General features: G+C 40.6%; 3 long non-coding RNA genes across 7 annotated transcripts; 2 read left to right on the top strand and 1 right to left on the bottom strand.

The window, feature by feature from the left end:
* The first annotated feature begins 84 nt into the window (after window positions 1–84).
* LOC130223347 (uncharacterized) lies at window positions 85–7749 on the top strand. 2 transcript variants are annotated; one of them, XR_008836673.1, is made up of 3 exons: window positions 85–340; window positions 2557–2655; window positions 7668–7749. It is a non-coding gene; the product is annotated as an uncharacterized LOC130223347 (long non-coding RNA). The 2 variants fall into 2 exon arrangements; XR_008836674.1 differs by lacking the exon at window positions 7668–7749 and adding an exon at window positions 2909–3171.
* On the bottom strand, window positions 5460–21518 carry LOC130223344 (uncharacterized). Of its 4 annotated transcripts, none has more exons than XR_008836668.1 (6): window positions 20242–21518; window positions 13401–15673; window positions 10334–10405; window positions 10027–10235; window positions 9787–9906; window positions 5460–6846 (listed from the first exon to the last, which is right to left on the bottom strand). It is a non-coding gene; the product is annotated as an uncharacterized LOC130223344 (long non-coding RNA). The 4 variants fall into 4 exon arrangements; XR_008836667.1 differs by lacking the exon at window positions 20242–21518 and adding an exon at window positions 18673–18817; XR_008836666.1 differs by lacking the exon at window positions 20242–21518 and having other exon boundaries at window positions 9787–9903; window positions 13401–13481.
* On the top strand, window positions 13499–17101 carry LOC130223348 (uncharacterized). The gene is made up of 3 exons (XR_008836675.1): window positions 13499–13612; window positions 16558–16656; window positions 16833–17101. It is a non-coding gene; the product is annotated as an uncharacterized LOC130223348 (long non-coding RNA).
* Window positions 21519–23510: the final 1992 nt, after the last annotated feature.

The following is a 23510-nucleotide window of genomic DNA, read 5'->3' as shown; positions in this document are numbered from 1 at the left end:
ATAATATGAAAAACATGATATGAAGTAACGTTTATAACACGCAGTTTATGACTCAAACAGTCAAATGTGATCACGGCACTGTAAGGATTAGTAGATCAAATCAATAGTGCAGTTTTTCCTCCGCTCCACAAGGCGGCGAGAGCGCGTTTCACCTTCAGTCTGACACCTTTCAATGATGGACGACATGACGCTTGATGAAAACAACAACACATGCAGGTCCTGCAGAATAAATACAATAATGACACTTAAACAGCTCATTTTCCTTCTCATCTGCACATAAATCTGACAGGCAGACCGTTAAAATGAAGGAATCCAGCATGTCAACGAGATTCACCTCTAAGTAAGTGAATTTATCCTGTCAACAATGATCTGGAGATATTACCTGCCACTTTTACTCTGTTATTTACATCAGAATGAGTCACAGGCTGATATTAGATCATCAATATTAGTCTGTGTTGATATTCAGTGCTGTAGGAGCTCAGTAGACTCATGTTTGCTGGAGTTTGTTGTTTCTGTAATCTCTTGTTGTGATGTTTTGTAGGTCTGACAGAATAAGAGTCCTCAATCTGGGTTTAGTGGACAGAAATGGACTTTAATGATGGAAATCTACACATGTTGATCACACTTATTAACACACACACAGCAGACAAGCATCAAATACACACACTGCAGGAAGGAAACAGTGTTTTTGTTTCTGTTCAGTGTTTATATGTTAGTTCTGTGGCCTGTAAGACAGTCATTTAATTAAAGCATCATCAGAAGTGAACAGAGAACAACAGAAGATGAATAATAGTGACTGATGGAGCATCACTGGAATAGATCATCTCTCTGTCTGATGTTGCATGTTTTATATGAGATATTAACAGAGGTATTTACTGAATTATCAGTGACTTTAAGACATGTAATGACTGAATGTCTTTGCTCTACAGAATAACTGATGTGTTGTGGATTGTAAAGCAGAGCTGTGTGCGCTGTCATAAATATTTTGTGCGTAAATAAAACTCACACATCCGTAATTATAAAATCGTAAAGGAAAACGGAACGTACTCGTAATTTTACAAGGGTACAATTCCAAAATCTGCGATGAGAACAGACACAGATACGACACTTTCTTTGTCTGTTTGTGTATGACTGATAAATTCACGATGGGTGTACTTTACAAACACGAGATACAGTTTCACCACAGACACAAAGTCTTGATTACGAGTACGAATCAAACAGCGAAACTTACAAGGGCGTACCTGCTGGGCACTCAAGCTCCCCACACACTGTCTCAGGTAAGATTTTTGTTATTCCCTCTTTGAGAAATGTCCGTCATGAGCTGTAATAAAAGGTTGAGACTTAATAAGGTCCATTTTCGCTGTGTTTCTTGGACATCTTACAGAATCAAATTTTTTATTTATTTATTTATTTATTTATACAGGGACAATGTACAACATGACATGTTGTGCCAGAGTTAGCTATAAAGCTAATTAGGTTACTTAATCAACAGATGTCCTGTTATAGTTGAACACCATTATGTGATTCACTGAGAGACTCTGTGCTCGCTGCCTGTAACATTAACTTACATTATGTTAGCTCTCTATCCTCGGCCCGTTCTTAATTAAAAAAAAAATTAAAAACACATTAAGAAGGTTTCCAAAAGAGCTAGAGTGAGTCTGATGATTTATAGAAACATTAGGCATCAGTTACCTATGGCTGCTGCTAAACTTGTTATGAATACAAGGATTTTCCCTCACTTATCTTATTGTGCTACAAGCTGGTCCCACACGAACATTACAACATTAAAACCATTGTATGTTATATATAAACAAACTGTTAAAATTTTAGCTAAAAAGCCGAGGAGCTATCATCATTGTAACTGTATTGCACAACAAAAATTACTAACATTCGACAGCTTCTTATTTTATGCTGATGTGTGTTTAATGTCTAAAATATTTATTGATCTTGCACCACCACCCCTCAAACAATGTGTGATTGTCGGCAAGGACAATATAAGACAGACTAGGTCACTTGTTTATTAATGCCTGTGACAGCGGTGACGTTATTTTGACAGTGAAGGGTCGCTGTTTGATTCGTACTCGTAATCAGGACTTCATGTCCGTGTTGAAGCTGTATCTCGTGTTTGTAAAGTACACCCATCGTGAATTTATCAGTCATACACAAACAGACAAAGAAAGTGTCGTATCTGTGTCTGTTCTCATCGCAGATTTTGGAATTGTACCCTTGTAAAATTACGAGTACGTTCCGTTTTCCTTTACGATTTTATAATTACAGATGCGTGAACTTTATTTACGCACGAAATATTTATGACAGTGATTTTATTCCATAGAAAAGCTGAAATTGATTCAGTTTGATTTGCAGTGGTGTAATTCACCAAAATCACCACACGAGGGCGAATATTTTAAATTCAGTAGATTTGAATGTGTAATTCAGAAATATCTCCACAGGAGGGCGCAATATTTTACACATGTGTAATATTTGTGTATTTGTCTATTGTCAGATCAGATATGCAGTGTGTGTAATAATGTGTGTATTTGTGTGTCGACTCTACAGGATCAGTGACGTGTTGTGGACTGTAAGCCTGTTGAACAGAAGCAGAGACGTGTGGACAGACACTGACTGTACTGATGATGATCATCTGCTGCTGCACAGGTGATGTAGATCGTGTGTGTGTGTGTGTGTGTGTGTGTGTGTGTGTGTGTGTGTGTGTGTGTGTGTGTGTGTGTGTGTGTGTGTGTGTGTGTGTGTGTGTGTGTGTGTGTGTTTGGCTTTTCCACATGTCGGTTACCATCATTTGCTTTGTGGAGGGTCACTCCTCTAGAAAGTAAATGATGGTAACCGAAACGGGTGGGGAAGGGACGAAGGTCCAGAATTTTTATACAGTTCATTTTAAATTTTTTGTCAGGCTGTAAAGTATAACCCCTGCTGGACACGGCTCCGGAAGCTCCAGGGGGAGACCGTATTGGTATCCCCCCTTCTTCAGGCACGCCTCACACTCACTCACCATTCACACATATCGCAGAGTTCTGGCTGGCATTGAACCAGCAACCCCTGAAGCCATGGGGCAGCGCTCTTACCACAGAGCCACAGATCTCCTGACTGAACACCTGCTGGTACTGGTGTTTGACTGCAGACCTGTGTGTGAGCTGTTTCAATAAAACAAGAAACAAGTCAGATCTGAACCCTTGTCTTTATGAGTCTCTTCCTCAGTGAGCTTGTGTTTATTGACTCACCCATCATGAGTTTCACATCAGCGTCCATCATCAGGAGCTCTTGGTGAATATAATGAGCTCAAGATGGACATTAGCCATGGTGAGGTTTGAACCCGGGTCTCCTTGATTAAAGCTCAACACTTTATGACCTGAGCCACCGAGTCTAGATGTTGGAGGAGATATCTGAATGGGGCTTTATCACTAATGTCGTTATGACCAAGGTTTGACATTTGTTTCTTTGTAATTTGGCTCACAAAACAACTGATGCCAAATGTCAAGCTCTGTGGTTCAGAGGATGAGCTTTCAACTTTCGTACAGAAGCGTGAAGGATCGAATCCTGCTAGAACAAGATACAAGTCAGATTTGAATCTTTGACTTTATGAGTCTCTCCTCAGAGAACTTGTGTTTATTGACTCGCCCATCATGAGTTTCACATCGGTGTTCATCATCTAACTTGAGCTCATTATATTCACCATCAGCTTCCATCATCAGGGCAGGACGCTGATGGTGAACATAATGAACTCAAGCTGGACATTAGCCATAGCAAGGTTCGAACCCGGGTCTCCTTGATTAAAGCTCAACACTTTATGACCTGAGCTACTGTGTCTGGATTGTGAAGCAGATGTTTGAATGAAGCTTTATCTATTTCTTAACTTCAACCGTGATTTGAGATGAATTTCTTTGTAATTTGGCTCACAAACAACTACTGCCAGAAGTCAAGCCCTGTGGTGCAGTGTATGAGTGTTTGACTGCCATACAGATGAGTGGAGGTTTGAATCCCACACTGTGGCTGAACACACCTTCGATGAGGACAAGGTAGAGGTTTGGCTCTGAAACCCACTTCGCTGTGTGGATCACACCAAAGGAACTACTGAAAGGAAAGTAATCAGTGCGGGAGCACATATGAGGAAAAACACTTTTGTATTTTGTAATTGCATCAGCAGTAAAGAGCAGTAACAGGGCTTGGATTTGAACCCAGGTATGCTGAGGGAACTTCACATCTCAGGCTGTGTGCTCTGACCACTACACCATCAGCGCGCACACACACACAACAACACTTCTTTCTCCAATGTAAGGATAACCACATTTACACATTTTTAAAAAAAAAAACTTAATAAACACAAATAATTAATATAAAATGTAAATTATTCAAAACACATTTAAACTACATCATCTGCTAATATATTATTATATTTCATTGTTCAAAATGTGTAAAACCTGCTTAATCTTCAATCAAACACATCAAGCATATTTTAAATGATCTTACAGCTGCTTGTGGGGCTTTAAATGTTACTAAACACAATTAAACACTGGAAAATATCATCATTTACTTCTAAACTCTCCTCATACCGTATTGAGGACTCTACAGCAAATCTGGCCAATCAAATGCTTTCTACAGAAAGTCCCTCCCCCAACAAACACGCGACAGACCAGCAGCATAACAAACACACTTTCTGGACTCTCTACTGGAAATATGAGCTCATAAATACCTTTACTGGAGCTGTGAATCCGCCTGGATGTGGAGGAGTGTGTGGAGGAGCATCAGCTGTTGAGCGCTGGTTAAAGATCTGCAGCAGAAACACAACAGACACACGTGTGTATCTTCACTGCTGCAGAGGAGAGAGAGAGAGAGAGAGAGAGAGAGAGAGAGCAATGACTGAACACAAACACTACAACAACATCACTACAAACTAAACCAACGAAACAAAGTCACTTACAGGTGAGTCGCGTTACTCTCCATTTCTGCACTGTGAGTGGCTTTTCTTCGCTGTTGACTTACATTATGAGTCTGGCACTGAGCTGTCATCTGCTGGAGCTCAACTTGACGCCAGTAAAACGGTGTACCTGTGTTGATCTGTGCCGCTGTTGTCAAAGGTGTTCAGGCTAAAAGAGCAGCTCGCTGATGCCGCCTAGTGGAGCGGATCGAAACTGCGCTTTAATGAGCACACCTAACCCCACCCATCACAGTGACGTCACTAGCTCAACTGGGTGCATTGTGTCTGATATATGCAGTTTCAGCTTAAAAATCTAGGTCTGCATCCAGATACTATTGGAAAAAGACTGATCAAATCTGCCTCTTGCAGAGTTCACAAGATTTAAAAAAGCAGCCAGTCATCTTTATAGGGCATTTATGGAAGGAAACGAGTTCATATTTCTGTTGGTAAAATTATTATTTGTGTCTGCGTCAATTAAATCTGTGAGCAATGAAAACATTCTGCATCCCCAATATAAAAGCTCGTCAAATAAATTAAATGTATGTTTATTGCTGGGAGGCGCATTAATTACACACAGGCTAAATGACAATCTGGAGTGAAGAACATCATGGTGAGAAAGTCACACGCTTTACAGTACAATATTCATGTTTTACACTTCATTTATCAATATTTGATGTCAAGTCTGTAATCATCAGCTTTTGGGAATTCTTTTATGTTACATTCATAGTCTATTTGTTTGTTTGCCGGAGATTTATTAAGATTAAGAGAGTTTACTGAAGACAGTTTGCCGTTCTGTGACACTCACATAGAGTTGGCTGGCCGATCTCGCTGCCTTACAATAACCAAACACACAGCAATTATACTCTGACAGAGGGCCACAAATGGCATCAACAAAGGTATAAAGATCCTGATCGGTTAAAGCAAAGACAGACAGTTTCCAAACAGGTCTTCAGAAGTGGGTTTGTATCTGCATCTGAGACAGGAGCCGCAGGTCAGACAGCCCGCTGACCTCAGACCTGTAAAAGCGATCTATATAACGCACACACAAAGAACGAGGGCTGCACAATATGTCGTTTTAGCATGGATATCTCAATGTGATCATTTGCTATAGTCACATCGCAGCATCTGCAGTGTGGAGTCTGGATTATAGTTCAGCAGTTGCATGTGTTTTTGAGGCCTGTGGCTGTGTGAAGATTTTCAGTTCAGGCCTAAGAAATTCTTCCATTCGTAACTTTAATAACGGTTCATTTAACAGTTATCTAGACCAGTGTTTCCCAACCCTGTTCCTGAAGGCACACCAACAGTACACATTTTCAACCTCTCCCTAATCAAACAGACCTGAATCAACTGATCATAACATCAGAAGAGACTCCAACACCTGAAGTTAATGGGTCAGAAAAGCGAGACATCCAAAATATGTACTGTTGGTGTGCCTCCAGGAACAGGGTTGGGAAACACTGATCTAGACTATGCAGTGTTATTTTACATTTGATTATTCAGTTGCTGTACCTGAGTACTGTTAGACTCTTCAGGAAACAGTAAAACATTGTTTATTTCATCTCTATCTTCCTCTTCACTGCATTTATCTAAACTTGTAGATTGTTTATTATATTTATTCAGATGCTCTCCTTTACAGAATCATCCTAATCAATCTAAAATGATCAATTCTGTACACATAGAGCCGTTCAAGTCATCTGGTGAAATTGTTCTCATATCACAATATAAATCACAGAAATCTAAATATCACAATGTGACATATTTCCAATATCGAGCAGCTCTACAGAGAACGACCTGTTTCATCCTCAAGGCTGTTTCTCGTACTCTCAGCCGTCTTATCTGAAACTGGTTAAGACTGGTGTAGTCTACATCCAGACTGGCAGCTGCTGCTACACACCTCTGACCTGGCTTGGTAAATCCTGAAAACAGAGATTTGACACAGACAGACGCTTTAACTGAACACATCACTAAATTAGGTCATGTTTAACTTCATTCACTGATCAAAATCATGTCAAAGATTAAAAACTGACTCAAATAATCATAATAATAAAGTCAACAAGAACAGATTTGGATCTTTCCTGGAACAGATGAAGACAGAAAACGACTCGCTTCAACATGTAGCAGAACTGTGCTCACGATGACCTCAGTTTACTGTCTCACTCTCATTTGAAGATCCCCATAACAACTGTATTATTTAGAGTTTGATGATATTTCTTTATTTAATAATTACTTGTTTTAAACTTCAAGACTTTCTGCTTCCTTTTACGCATTAAAATGTTTGTGGTCGTCAGCATCAGTGGATAAAAATGAACATAACCACAGCTGCGCCACAGGAAGGTGAAATCTCAGTGCTTTACGACTGCTGTGCTGAAGTTCAGGAAAATCACCACAATCCTTCAAATCAACGGATCTGCAAAGCTGTAATTCAGAAATATCTCCACAGGAGGGCGACGTGTTTAAATTCATTCAATTAGATTTGCAGTGGTGTAATTCAGAAATATCTCCACAGGAGGGTGAAACGTTCAGTATTTTAGAACAGCAGCAGCGCAGTCCACAAAATCACCACAAGAGGACGAATATTTCAAATTCAGTAAATTCAAGATTTGTAAAAGTGTAGTTCAGAGAAATCTCCACAGGAGGGTGCAATATTTGATACACATGTAATATTTGTCTATTTGTCTGTTGTTAGATCAGATATTCAGTGTGTGTAATAATGTGTTTATTTGTGTCGACTCTACAGGACCAGTGAAGTGTTGTGGACTGTAAACCTGTTGAACAGAGGCAGAGACGTGTGGACAGACACTGACTGTACTGATGATGAGCATCTGCTGCTGCACAGGTGATGTAGATCATGTGTGATTGTGTGTGTGTGTGTTTGGCTTTTCCACATGTCGGTTACCATCATTTGCTTTGTGGAGGGTCACTCCTCTAGAAAGCAAATGATGGTAACCGAAACGGGTGGGGAAGGGACGAAGGTCCAGAATTTTTATACAGTTCATTTTAAATTTTTTGTCAGGCTGTAAAGTATAACCCCTGCTGGACACGGCTCTGGAAGCTCCAGGGGGAGACCGAACTGGTATCCCCCCTTCTTCAGGCGCGCCTCACACTCACTCACCATTCACTCATATCGCAGAGTTCTGGCTGGCATTGAACCAGCAACCCCTGAAGCCGTGGGGCAGCGCTCTTACCACAGAGCCACAGATCTCCTGACTGAACACCTGCTGGTACTGGTGTTTGACTGCAGACCTGTGTGTGAGCTGTTTTAATAAAACAAGATACAAGTCAGATCTGAACCCTTGTCTTTATGAGTCTCTTCCTCAGAGAACTTGTGTTTATTCACTCATTCATCATTGGTTTCACATCGGCGTCCATCATCAGGAGCTCTTGGTGAATATAATGAGCTCAAGATGGACATTTACCATGGTGAGGTTTGAACCCGGGTCTCCTTGCTTAAAGATCAACACTTTATGACCTGAGCCACTGAGTCTAGATGTTGGAGGAGATATCTGAATGGGGTTTTATCACTAATCTCATTATGACCAAGGTTTGACATTTGTTTCTTTGTAATTTGGTTCACAAAAAGCCTATTGCCAAATCTCAAAACATGTGGCTCAGTGGATGAGCTTTCGACTGCCATTTAGAAGTGTGAAGGATCAAATCCCACTTCTGCTAGAACAAGATACAAGTCAGATCTGAACTCTTGTCTTTATGAGTCTCTTCCTCAGAGAACTTGTGTTTATTCACTCATTCATCATTGGTTTCACATCGGCGTCCATCATCAGGAGCTCTTGGTGAGTATAATGAGCTCAAGATGGACATTAGCCATAGTGAGGTTTGAACCCGGGTCTCCTTGATTAAAGGTCAATAATTTATGACCTGAGCCATCGAGTCTACATGGTGTGGAACGTGTCTGAATTGGGCTTTATCACTATTTTCAGCACGACCAAGGTGTGACATGTGTTTCTTTGTAATTTGGCTCACAAAACAACTACTGCCAAAAGCCAAGCCCTGTGGTGCAGTGGATGAGCCTTTGGCTGCCATACAGAAGACATGGGTTTGAGTCCCACTGCTGCTTACTTTACCTTTGGTTGCTGGGATTCAATCAAACGGTGTGGCCCAAACAGCAGCTGACAGACTGAAAGTCACGATGGGCGAGTGGCTGAACACATGTTTGCTAGGGAGATGGTTACAGCAGAGGCCTGGGTACGAAACCTTCATCGATGTGTTGCGCACACCAATGCAAGTGCAAACGGAAAGGCAATTAGGACAGGACCATAAACATCAAAATTACTTTGGTTTTTTTCCTGACTACCTCAGTAAAAAGCAGCAGCAGTGCGTGGATTTGAACCCAGGTATGCTGTGAGAGCTTCAGCTGTCATGATGTGTGCTCTGACCACTACACCATCACCACACACATAAACACACCTTTCTTTCTCCAGTGTAAGGATAACCACATTCGACACATTTTGAAAAAAATAATTAAATAAACACAAATAATTCATATCAAATGTAAATTATTTTAAATAAATGTAAACTGCATCATCTGCTAATATATTATTATATTTCATTGTTCAAAATGTGTAAAACCTGCTTATTCTTCAATCAAACACATCAAACATATTTTAAATGATCTTACAGCTGCTTGTGGGGCTTTAAATGTTACTAAACACAATTAAACACTGTAAAATATCATCATTTACTTCTAAACTCTCCTCATACTGTATTGAGGACTCGACACCAAATCTGGCCAATCAAATGCTTTCTACAGAAAGTCCCTCCCCCAACAAACACGCGACAGACCAGCAGCACAACAAACACACTTTCTGGACTCTCTACTGGAAATATGAGCTCATAAATACCTTTACTGGAGCTGTGAATCTGCCTGGATGTGGAGGAGTGTGTGGAGGAGCATCAGCTGTTGAGCGCTGGTCAAATATCTGCAGCAGAAACACAACAGACAAACGTGTGTATCTTCACTGCTGCAGAGGAGAGAGAGAGAGAGAGAGAGAGAGAGAGAGAGAGAGAGAGAGAGCAATGACTGAACACAAACACTCCAACAACATCACTACAAACTAAACCAACGAAACAAAGTCACTTACAGGTGAGTCGCGTTACTCTCCATTTCTGCACTTGGTGTGGCTTTTCTTCACTGTCGGGCTGTAATATCTGCTGTTGACTGACATTATGAGTCTATCACTGAGCTGTCATCTGCTGGAGCTCAACTTGACGTCAGTAACACTGTGTACCTGTGTTGATCTGGTGTCACTGTTGTCAAAGGTGTTCAGGCTAAAAGAGTGTATCTTCACTGCTGCAGAGGAGAGAGAGAGAGAGAGAGAGAGCAATGACTGAACACAAACACTACAACAACATCACTACAAACTAAACCAACAAAACAAAGTCACTTACAGGTGAGTCGCGTTACTCTCCATTTCTGCATTTGGTGTAGCTTTTCTTCACTGTCGAGCTGTTGTGGGATTTCTGAAGGATACACAGATATGTTATAGGATTTGCGAGTTATTAAGTCAGAATTCCAAGTTAGAAACGAGTTTCCTGTTATGCCGACTGGCCATAAATGGAGTTTTAAAGACACATGCACATTAGCTCATAATCACAACATAAAGCCTTTATCTGACTTTTTATTGTTTATCACGCTTTCAAAAATGAAATATATAGTTGAACTAGGCTGTCTATTTATTCGTATGGATTTGTTCTTTATTACTATTTGGTCTAAATGGCAATCATAAAGCAATAAACAGAGCGCCTGAAACTAGCTATAGGTTGTGTGATTCCTCCAAAAGCCTAAAATTAGGATTTCTATATTATTTATCTATTATATGTGTAACAATTATATGAGTTACATTTCGTCGCAGCTGTTATTTGTTTCATATTGCAAGAGTGCACTCGTGTGCTGTTTTTGGGAGCTGCAGACATATCGTACATAGACATTATAAAGGGCTAAATCTAAAAGGGTTGTATTAGTTTATATTTCAGTTCAGTAAATATGTCAACCAAATACTGTGTATTCCTGGCCTTTATTGGTAAACTGGGCTGCTAATCCATACCACATCACAAGCAGAGAACCTAAAGAAAGAGTCTTTAACACTTCATTTATGGCCAATCGCCATAACAGGAAACTCCTTTATAACTCGCAATTCTGACTTAAATTGATTTTTTCCTTTTTTTTTTTTTTTTTACTTATTATTTTTTTTCCAATTAATGTATTTTTTTTTTTGCTTCCATAAAAATCACCACACAAGGGCGAATATTTTTAATTCATTAGATTTGAATGTGTAATTCAGAAATATCTCCACAGGAGGGCGCAATACTTCATACATGTGTAATATTTGTCTATTGTCAGATCAGATATGCAGTGTGTGTAATAATGTGTGTCGACTCTACAGGATCAGTGAAGTGTTGTGGACTGTAAGCCTGTTGAACAGAAGCAGAGACGTGTGGACAGACACTGACTGTACTGATGAGGATCATCTGCTGATGCACAGGTGATGTAGATCATGTGTGATTGTGTGTGTGTTTGGCTCTTCAACATGTCGGTTACCATCATTTTCTTTGTGGAGGGTCACTCCTCTAGAAAGCAAATGATGGTAACCGAAATGGGTGGGGAAGGGACAAAGGTCCAGAATTTTTATACAGTTCATTTTAAATTTTTTGCCAGGCTGTAAAGTATAACCCCTGCTGGACACGGCTCCAGGAGCTCCAGGGGGAGACCGAACTGGTATCCCCCCTTCTTCAGGCGCGCCTCACACTCACTCACCATTCACACATATCGCAGAGTTCTGGCTGGGATCATACCAGCAACCCCTGAAGCCGTGGGGCAGCGCTCTTACCGCAGAGCCACAGATCTCCTGACTGAACACCTGCTGGTACTGGTGTTTGACTTCAGATCTGTGTGTGAGCTGTTTCAATAAAACAAGATACAAGTCAGATCTGAACGTTTATCTTTATGAGTCTCTTCCTCAGAGAACTTGTGTTTATTCACTCACCCATCATGAGTTTCACATCAGCGTCCATCATCAGGAGCTCTTGGTGAATATAATGAGCTCAAGATGGACATTAGCCATGGTGAGGTTTGAACCCGGGTCTCCTTGATTAAAGCTCAACACTTTATGACCTGAGCCACCGAGTCTAGATGTTGGAGGAGATATCTGAATGGGGCTTTATCACTAATGTCGTTATGACCAAGGTTTGACATTTGTTTCTTTGTAATTTGGCTCACAAAACAACTGATGCCAAATGTTAAGCTCTGTGGTTCAGAGGATGAGCTTTCAACTTTCGTACAGAAGCGTGAAGGATCGAATCCTGCTAGAACAAGATACAAGTCAGATTTGAATCTTTGACTTTATGAGTCTCTCCTCAGAGAACTTGTGTTTATTGACTGATTCATCATGAGTTTCACATCAGCGTCCATCATCCAACTTGAGCTCATTATATTCACCATCAGCTTCCATCATCAGGGCAGGACACTGATGGTGAATATAATGAACTCAAGCTGGACATTAGCCATAGCAAGGTTCGAACCCGGGTCTCCTTGATTAAAGCTCAACACTTTATGACCTGAGCCACTGTCTCTGGATTGTGAAGCAGATGTTTGAATGAAGCTTTATCTATTTCTTAACTTCAACCGTGATTTGAGATGAATTTCTTTGTAATTTGGCTCACAAACAACTACTGCCAAAAGTCAAGCCCTGTGGTGCAGTGTATGAGCCTTTGACTGCCGTACAGATGAGTGAAGGATCAAATCACACACTGTGGCTGAACACACATTCAATGAGGACAAGGTTACGGTAGAGGTTTGGCTCTGAAACCCACTTCGCTGTGTGGATCACACCAAAGGAACTACTGAAAGGAAAGTAATCAGTGCGGGAGCACAAATGAGGAAAAACACTTTTGTATTTTGTAATTGCATCAGCAGTAAAGAGCAGTAACAGGGCTTGGATTTGAACCCAGGTATGCTGTGAGAACTTCACATCTCATGCTGTGTGCTCTGACCACTACACCATCAACACACACACACAACAACAACACTTCTTTCTCCAATGTAAGGATAACCACATTTACACATTTAAAAAAAATAAATAAATAAACACAAATAATTAATATAAAATGTAAATTATTCAAAATACATTTAAACTACATCATCTGCTAATATATTATTATATTTCATTGTTCAAAACGTGTAAAACCTGCTTATTCTTCAATCAAACACATCAAGCATATTTTAAATGATCTTACAGCTGCTTGTGGGGCTTTAAATGTTACTAAACACAATTAAACACTGGAAAATATCATCATTTACTTCTAAACTCTCCTCATACTGTATTGAGGACTCGACAGCAAATCTGGCCAATCAAATGCTTTCTACAGAAAGTCCCTCCCCCAACACACACACGACAGACCAGCAGCACAACAAACACACTTTCTGGACTCTCTACTGGAAATATGAGCTCATAAATACCTTTACTGGAGCTGTGAATCCGCCTGGATGTGGAGGAGTGTGTGGAGGAGCATCAGCTGTTGAGCGCTGGTCAAAGATCTGCAGCAGAAACACAACAGACACACGTGTGTATCTTCACTGCTGCAGAGGAGAGAGAGAGAGAGCAATGACTGAACACAAACACTACAACAACATCTCTACAAACTAAACCAACAAAACAAAGTCACTTACAGGTGAGTCGCGTTACTCTCCATTTCTGCACTTTGTGTAGCTTTTCTTCACTGTCGGGCTGTAATATGTGCTGTTGACTGACATTATGAGTCTGGCACTGAGCTGTCATCTGCTGGAGCTCAACTTGACGCCAGTAAAACGGTGTACCTGTGTTGATTTGTGTCGCTGTTGTCAAAGGTGTTCAGGCTAAAAGAGCAGCTCGCTGATGCCGCCTAGTGGAGCGGATCGAAACTGCGCTTTAATGAGCACACCTAACCCCACCCATCACAGTAACGTCACTAGCTCAACTGGATGCATTGTGTCTGATATATGCAGTTTCAGCTTAAAAATCTAGGTCTGCATCCAGATACTATTGGAAAAAGACTGATCCAATCTGCCTCTTGCAGAGTTCACAAGATTTAAAAAAGCAGCCAGTAATCTTAATAAAACATTTATGAAAGGAAACGAGTTCATATTTCTGTTGGTAAAATTATTATTTGTGTCTGCGTCAATTAAATCTGTGAGCAATGAATATATTCTGCATCCCCAATATAAAAGCTCGTCTAATAAATTAAATGTATGTTTATTGATGAGAGGCGCATTAATTACACACAGGCTAATTGACAATCTGGAGTGAAGAACATCATGGTGAGAAAGTCACACGCTTTACAGTACAATATTCATGTTTTACACTTCATTTATCAATATTTGATGTCAAGTCTGTAATCATCAGCTTTTGGGAATTCTTTTATGTTACATTCATAGTCTATTTGTTTGTTTGCCGGAGATTCAATAAGATTAAGAGAGTTTACTGAAGACAGTTTGCCGTTCTGTGACACTCACATAGAGTTGGCTGGCCGATCTCGCTGCCTTACAATAACAAACACACAGCAATTATACTCTGACAGAGGGCCACAAATGGCGTCAACAAAGGTATAAAGATCCTGATTAGTTAAAGCAAAGACAGACAGTTTCCAAACAGGTCTGCAGATGTGGGTTTGTATCTGCATCTGAGACAGGAGCCGCAGGTCAGACAGTCAGACAGAGCTGACCTCAGACCTGTAAAAGTGATCATATAACGCACACACAAAGAACGAGGGCAGCACAATATATCGTTTTAGCATGGATATCTCAATGTGATCATTTGCTATAGTCACATCGCAGCATCTGCAGTGTGGAGTCTGGATTATAGTTCAGCAGTTGCATGTGTTTTTGAGGCCTGTGGCTGTGTGAAGATTTTCAGTTCAGGCCTAAGAAATTCTTCCATTCGTAACTTTAATAACGGTTCATTTAACAGTTATCTAGACCAGTGTTTCCCAACCCTGTTCCTGAAGGCACACCAACAGTACACATTTTCAACCTCTCCCTAATCAAACAGACCTGAATCAACTTATCAGAACATCAGAAGAGACTCCAACACCTGAAGTTAATGGGTCAGAAAAGGGAGACATCCAAAATATGTACTGTTGGTGTGCCTCCAGGAACAGGGTTGGGAAACACTGCTCTTGACTATGCAGTGTTATTTTACATTTGATTATTCAGTTGCTGTACCTGAGTACTGTTAGACTCTTCAGGAAACAGTAAAACATTGTTTATTTCATCTCTATCTTCCTCTTCACTGCATTTATCTAAGCTTGTAGATTGTTTATTATATTTATTCAGATGCTCTCTTCTACAGAATCATCCTAATCAATCTAAAATGATCAATTCTGTACACATAGAGCCGTTCAAGTCATCTGGTGAAATTGTTCTCATATCACAATATAAATCACAGAAATCTAAATATCACAATGTGACATATTTCCAATATCGAGCAGCTCTACAGAGAACGACCTGTTTCATCCTCAAGGCTGTTTCTCGTACTCTCAGCCGTCTTATCTGAAACTGGTTAATACTGGTGTAGTCTACATCCAGACTGGCAGCTGCTGCTACACAGAAAGTCTGTCCTGCACACAAAGGAAATGACTTTAAACAGAATCAACACATAAAATGACAAATAACTCAGGAAACAGTTGTTTCCAATCCAGCAGGAATCCAGTTCCACTCAAGAGCTCTCCATGACCTCTGACCTGGCTTGGTAGATCCTGAAAACAGAGATTTGACAGAGACAGACGCTTTAACTGAACACATCACTAAATTAGGTCATGTTTAACTTCATTCACTGATCAAAATCATGTCAAAGATTAAAAACTGACTCAAATAATCATAATAATAAAGTCAACAAGAACAGATTTGGATCTTTCCTGGAACAGATGAAGACAGAAAACGACTCGCTTCAACATGTAGCAGAACTGTGCTCACGATGACCTCAGTTTACTGTCTCACTGTCATTTGAAGATCCCCATAAAAACTGTGTAATATTTAGAGTTTGATGATATTTCTTTATTTAATAATTACTTGTTTTAAACTTCAAGACTTTCTGCTTACTTTTACGCATTAAAATGTTTGTGGTCGTCAGCATCAGTGGATAAAAATGAACATAACCACAGCTGCGCCACAGGAAGGTGAAATCTCAGTGCTTTACATCTGCTGTGCTGAAGTTCAGGAAAATCACCACAATCCTTCAAATCAACGGATCTGCAAAGCTGTAATTAAGAAATATCTCCACAGGAGGGCGACGTGTTTAAATTCATTCAATTAGATTTGCAGTGGTGTCATTCACCAAAATCACCACACGAGGGCGAACATTTTAAATTCATCAAATTCGCAGTGGTGTAATTCAGAAATGTCTCCACAGGAGGGTGAAACGTTCAGTACTTTAGAACAGCAGCAGCGCAGTCCACAAAATCACCACAAGAGGGCGAAAAATTCAAATTCAGTAAATTCAAGATTTGCAAAATTGTAGTTCAGAGAAATCTCCACAGGAGGGCGCAATATTTGATACACATGTAATATTTGTCTATTTGTCTGTTGTTAGATCAGATATTCAGTGTGTGTAATAATGTGTTTATTTGTGTCGACTCTACAGGATCAGTGAAGTGTTGTGGACTGTAAACCTGTTGAACAGAAGCAGAGACGTGTTGACAGACACTGACTGTACTGATGAGGATCATCTGCTGCTGCACAGGTGATGTAGATCATGTGTGATTGTGTGTGTGTGTTTGGCTTTTCCACATGTCGGTTACCATCATTTTCTTTGTGGAGGGTCACTCCTCTAGACAGCAAATGATGGTAACCGAAACGGGTGGGGAAGGGATGAAGGTCCAGAATTTTTATACAGTTCATTTTTATTTTTTTTGTCAGGCTGTAAAGTATAACCCCTGCTGGACACGGCTCCGGAAGCTCCAGGGGGAGACCGTACTGGTATCCCCCCTTCTTCAGGCGCGCCTCACACTCATTCACCATTCCCACATATCGCAGAGTTCTGGCTGGCATTGAACCAGCAACCCCTGAAGCCATGGGGCAGCGCTCTTACCACAGAGCCACAGATCTCCTGACTGAACACCTGCTGGTACTGGTGTTTGACTGCAGACCTGTGTGTGAGCTGTTTCAATAAAACAAGATACAAGTCAGATCTGAACCCTTGTCTTTATGAGTCTCTTCCTCAGTGAGCTTGTGTTTATTGACTCACCCATCATGAGTTTCACATCAGCGTCCATCATCAGGAGCTCTTGGTGAATATAATGAGCTCAAGATGGACATTAGCCATGGTGAGGTTTGAACCCGGGTCTCCTTGATTAAAGCTTAACACTTTATGACCTGAGCCACCGAGTCTAGATGTTGGAGGAGATATCTGAATGGGGCTTTATCACTAGTCTCATTATGACCAAGGTTTGACACATATTTCTTTGTAATGTGGTTCACAAAAAGCCTGTTGCCAAATCTCAAAACATGTGGCTCAGTGGATGAGCTTTCGACTGCCATTTAGAAGTGTGAAGGATCGAATCCCACTTCTGCTAGAACAAGATACAAGTCAGATCTGAACTCTTGTCTTTATGAGTCTCTTCCTCAGAGAACTTGTGTTTATTCACTCATTCATCATTGGTTTCACATCAGCGTCCATCATCAGGAGCTCATGGTGAGTATAATGAGCTCAAGATGGACATTAGCCATAGTGAGGTTTGAACCCGGGTCTCCTTGATTAAAGATCAATACTTTATGACCTGAGCCATCGAGTCTACACGGTGCAGAGAGTGTCTGAATTGGGCTTTATCACTATTTTCAGCACGACCAAGGTGTGACATGTGTTTCTTTGTAATTTGGCTCACAAAACAACTACTACCAAAAGCCAAGCCCTGTGGTTCAGTGGATGAGCCTTTGACTGCCATACAGTAGACATGGGTTTGAGTCCCACTGCTGCTTACTTTACCTTTGGTTGCTGGGATTCAATCAAACAGTGTGGCCCAAACAGCAGCTGACAGACTGAAAGTCATGATGGGTGAGTGGCTGAACACATGTTTGCTAGGGAGATGGTTACAGCAGAGGCCTGGGTACGAAATCTTCATCGATGTGTCGCACACACCAATGCAAGTGCAAACGGAAAGGCAATTAGGACAGGACCACAAACATAAAATACTTTGGTTTTTTCCTGACTACCTCAGTAAAAAGCAGCAGCAGCGCTTGGATTTGAACCCAGGTATGCTGTGACAGCTTCAGATGTCATGATGTGTGCTCTGACCACTACACCATCACCAGACACATAAACACACCTTTCTTTCTCCAATGGGAGGATGACCACATTCTACACATTTTGAAAAAAAATAATTAAATAAACACAAATAATTCATATCAAATGTAAATTATTTTAAATAAATGTAAACTGCATCATCTGCTAATATATTATTATATTTCACTGTTCAAAATGTGTAAAACCTGCTTATTCTTCAATCAAGCACATGAACATGTTTCAAATGATCTTACAGCTGCTTGTGGGGCTTTAAATGTTACTAAACACAATTAAACACTGGAAAATATCATCATTTACCTCTAAACTCTCCTCATACTGTATTGAGGACTCGACACCAAATCTGGCCAATCAAATGCTTTCTACAGAAAGTCCCTCCCCCAACAAACACGCGACAGACCAGCAGCACAACAAACACACTTTCTGGACTCTCTACTGGAAATATGAGCTCATAAATACCTTTACTGGAGCTGTGAATCTGCCTGGATGTGGAGGAGTGTGTGGAGGAGCGTCAGCTGTTGAGCTCTGGTCAAAGATCTGCAGCAGAAACACAACAGACAAACGTGTGTATCTTTACTGCTGCAGAGGAGAGAGAGAGAGAGAGAGCAATGACTGAACACAAACACTCCAACAACATCACTACAAACTAAACCAACGAAACAAAGTCACTTACAGGTGAGTCGCGTTACTCTCCATTTCTGCATTTGGTGTCGCTTTTCTGCACTGTCGAGCTGTTGTGGGATTTCTGAAGGATACACAGATATGTTATAGGATTTGTGAGTTATTATGTCAGAATTCCAAGTTAGAAACGAGTTTCCTGTTATGCCGACTGGCCATAAATGGAGTTTTAAAGACACATGCACATTAGCTCATAATCACAACATAAAGCCTTTATCTGACTTTTTATTGTTTATCACGCTTTCAAAAATGAAATATATAGTTGAACTAGGCTGTCTATTTATTCATATGGATTTGTTCTTTATTACCATTTGGTCTAAATGGCAATCATAAAGCAATAAACAGAGCGCCTGAAACTAGCTATAGGTTGTGTGATTCCTCCAAAAGTCTAAAATTAGGATTTCTATATTATTTATCTATTATATGTGTAACAATTATATGAGTTACATTTCGTCGCAGCTGTTATTTGTTTCATATTGCAAGAGTGCACTCGTGTGCTGCTTTTGTGAGCTGCAGACATATCGTACATAGACATTATAAAGGGCTAAATCTAAAAGGGTTGTATTAGTTTATAATTCAGTTCAGTAAATATGTCAACCAAATACTGTGTATTCCTGGCCTTTATTGGTAAACTGGGCTGCGAATCCATACCACATCACAAGCAGAGAACCTAAAGAAAGAGTCTTTAACACTTCATTTATGGCCAATCGCCATAACAGGAAACTCCTTTAAAACTCTCAATTCTGACTTAAATTTATTTTTTCCTTTTTTTTTTTTACTTATTATTATTTTTTTTCCAATTAATGTTTTTTTTTTTTGCTTCCATAAAAATCACCACACAAGGGCGAATATTTTTAATTCATTAGATTTGAATGTGTAATTCAGAAATATCTCCACAGGAGGGCGCAATACTTCATACATGTGTAATATTTGTCTATTGTAAGATCAGATATGCAGTGTGTGTAATAATGTGTGTCGACTCTACAGGATCAGTGAAGTGTTGTGGACTGTAAGCCTGTTGAACAGAAGCAGAGACGTGTGGACAGACACTGACTGTACTGATGATGATCATCTGCTGCTGCACAGGTGATGTAGATCATGTGTGAGTGATTGGCTCTTCCACATGTCGGTTACCATCATTTTCTTTGTGGAGGGTCACTCCTCTAGAAAGCAAATGATGGTAACCGAAACGGGTGGGGAAGGGACGAAGGTCCAGAATTTTTATACAGTTCATTTTAAATTTTTTGTCAGGCTGTAAAGTATAACCCCTGCTGGACACGGCTCCGGAAGCTCCAGGGGGAGACCGAACTGGTATCCCCCCTTCTTCAGGCGCGCCTCACACTCACTCACCATTCACTCATATCGCAGAGTTCTGGCTGGCATTGAACCAGCAACCCCTGAAGCCGTGGGGCAGCGCTCTTACCACAGAGCCACAGATCTCCTGACTGAACACCTGCTGGTACTGGTGTTTGACTGCAGACCTGTGTGTGAGCTGTTTCAATAAAACAAGATACAAGTCAGATCTGAACCCTTGTCTTTAGGAGTCTCTTCCTCAGAGAACTTGTGTTTATTGACTCACCCATCATGAGTTTCACATCAGCGTCCATCATCAGGAGCTCTTGGTGAACATAATGAGCTCAAGATGGACATTAGCCATGGGGAGGTTTGAACCCGGGTCTCCTTGATTAAAGCTCAACACTTTATGACCTGAGCCACCGAGTCTAGATGTTAGAGGAGATATCTGAATGGGGTTTTATCACTAATGTCGTTATGACCAAGGTTTGACATTTGTTTCTTCGTAATTTGGCTCACAAAACAACTGATGCCAAATGTCAAGCTCTGTGGTTCAGAGGATGAGCTTCCAACTTTCGTACAGAAGCGTGAAGGATCGAATCCTGCTAGAACAAGATACAAGTCAGATTTGAACCTTTGACTTTATGAGTCTCTCCTCAGAGAACTTGTGTTTATTAACTGATTCATCATGAGTTTCACATCAGCGTCCATCATCCAACTTGAGCTCATTATATTCACCATCAGCTTCCATCATCAGGGCAGGACACTGATGGTGAATATAATGAACTCAAGCTGGACATTAGCCATAGCAAGGTTCGAACCCGGGTCTCCTTGATTAAAGCTCAACACTTTATGACCTGAGCCACTGTATCTGGATTGTGAAGCAGATGTTTGAATGGGGCTTTATCTATTTCTTAACTGTAACCGTGATTTGAGATTAGTTTCTTTGTAATTTGGCTCACAAACAACTACTGCCAGAAGTCAAGCCCTGTGGTTCAGTGTATGAGTGTTTGACTGCCATACAGATGAGTGGAGGTTTGAATCCCACACTGTGGCTGAACACACATTCAATGAGGACAAGGTAGAGGTTTGGCTCTGAAACCCACTTCGCAGTATGGATCACACCAAAGGAACTACTGAAAGGAAAGTAATCAGTGCGGGAGCACAAATGAGGAAAAACACTTTTGTATTTTGTAATTGCATCAGCAGTAAAGAGCAGTAACAGGGCTTGGATTTGAACCCAGGTATGCTGCGAGAACTTCACATCTCATGCTGTGTGCTCTGACCACTACACCATCAGCACACACACACCAACACTTCTTTCTCCAATGTAAGGATGACCACATTTACACATTTTGAAAAAAATAAATAAATAAACACAAATAATTAATATAAAATTTAAATAATTCAAAATACATTTAAACTGCATCATCTGCTAATATATTATTATATTTCATTATTCAAAATGTGTAAAACCTGCTTAATCTTCAATCAAACACATGAACATGTTTCAAATGATCTTACAGCTGCTTGTGGGGCTTTAAATGTTACTAAACACAATTAAACACTGTAAAATATCATCATTTACCTCTAAACTCTCCTCATACTGTATTGAGGACTCGACACCAAATCTGGCCAATCAAATGCTTTCCACAGAAAGTCCCTCCCCCAACACACACGCGACAGACCAGCAGCACAACAAACACACTTTCTGGACTCTCTACTGGAAATATGAGCTCCTAAATACCTTTACTGGAGCTGTGAATCTGCCTGGATGTGGAGGAGTGTGTGGAGGAGCATCAGCTGTTGAGCGCTGGTCAAAGATCTGCAGCAGAAACACAACAGACACACGTGTGTATCTTCACTGCTGCAGAGGAGAGAGAGAGAGAGAGAGCAATGACTGAACACAAACACTACAAGAACATCACTACAAACTAAACCAACGAAACAAAGTCACTTACAGGTGAGTCGCGTTACTCTCCATTTCTGCACTTTGAGTGGCTTTTCTTCGCTGTTGACTGACATTATGAGTCTGGCACTGAGCTGTCATCTGCTGGCGCTCAACTTGACGCCAGTAAAACGGTGTACCTGTGTTGATCTGTGTCGCTGTTGTCAAAGGTGTTCAGGCTAAAAGAGCAGCTCGCTGATGCCGCCTAGTGGAGCGGATGGAAACTGCGCTTTAATGAGCACACCTAACCCCACCCATCACAGTGACGTCACTAGCTCAACTGGGTGCATTGTGTCTGATACATGCAGTTTCAGCTTAAAAATCTAGGTCTGCATCCAGATACTATTGGAGAAAGACTGATCAAATCTGCCTCTTGCAGAGTTCACAAGATTTAAAAAAGCAGCCAGTCATCTTTATAAGGCATTTATGAAGGGAAACGAGTTCATATTTCTGTTGGTAAAATTATTATTTGTGTCTCCGTCAATTAAATCTGTGAGCAATGAAAATATTCTGCATCCCCAATATAAAAGCTCGTCAAATAAATTAAATGTATGTTTATTGCTGGGAGGCGCATTAATTACACACAGGCTAAATGACAATCTGGAGTGAAGAACATCATGGTGAGAAAGTCACACGCTTTACAGTACAATATTCATGTTTTACACTTCATTTATCAATATTTGATGTCAAGTCTGTAATCATCAGCTTTTGGGAATTCTTTTATGTTACATTCATAGTCTATTTGTTTGTTTGCCGGAGATTCAATAAGATTAAGAGAGTTTACTGAAGACAGTTTGCCGTTCTGTGACACTCACATAGAGTTGGCTGGCCGATCTCGCTGCCTTACAATAACAAACACACAGCAATTATACTCTGACAGAGGGCCACAAATGGCGTCAACAAAGGTATAAAGATCCTGATCAGTTAAAGCAAAGACAGACAGTTTCCAAACAGGTCTGCAGATGTGGGTTTGTATCTGCATCTGAGACAGGAGCCGCAGGTCATACAGTCCGCCGTCTATCCAGAGCTGACCTCAGACCTGTAAAAGTGATCATATAACGCACACACAAAGAACGAGGGCAGCACAATATATCGTTTTAGCATGGATATCTCAATGTGATGATTTGCTATAGTCACATCGCAGCATCTGCAGTGTGGAGTCTGGATTATAGTTCAGCAGTTGCATGTGTTTTTGAGGCCTGTGGCTGTGTGAAGATTTTCAGTTCAGGCCTAAGAAATTCTTCCATTCGTAACTTTAATAACGGTTCATTTAACTGAGTTATCTAGACCAGTGTTTCCCAACCCTGTTCCTGAAGGCACACCAACAGTACACATTTTCAACCTCTCCCTAATCAAACAGACCTGAATCAACTGATCA

This window comes from Danio aesculapii, chromosome 4, assembly GCF_903798145.1.
Source record: "Danio aesculapii chromosome 4, fDanAes4.1, whole genome shotgun sequence".
NCBI lineage: Eukaryota > Metazoa > Chordata > Actinopteri > Cypriniformes > Danionidae > Danio > Danio aesculapii.
The sequence above is the reverse complement of the archived record's forward strand: the minus strand, read 5'-3'. Positions and strand labels throughout refer to the sequence as shown.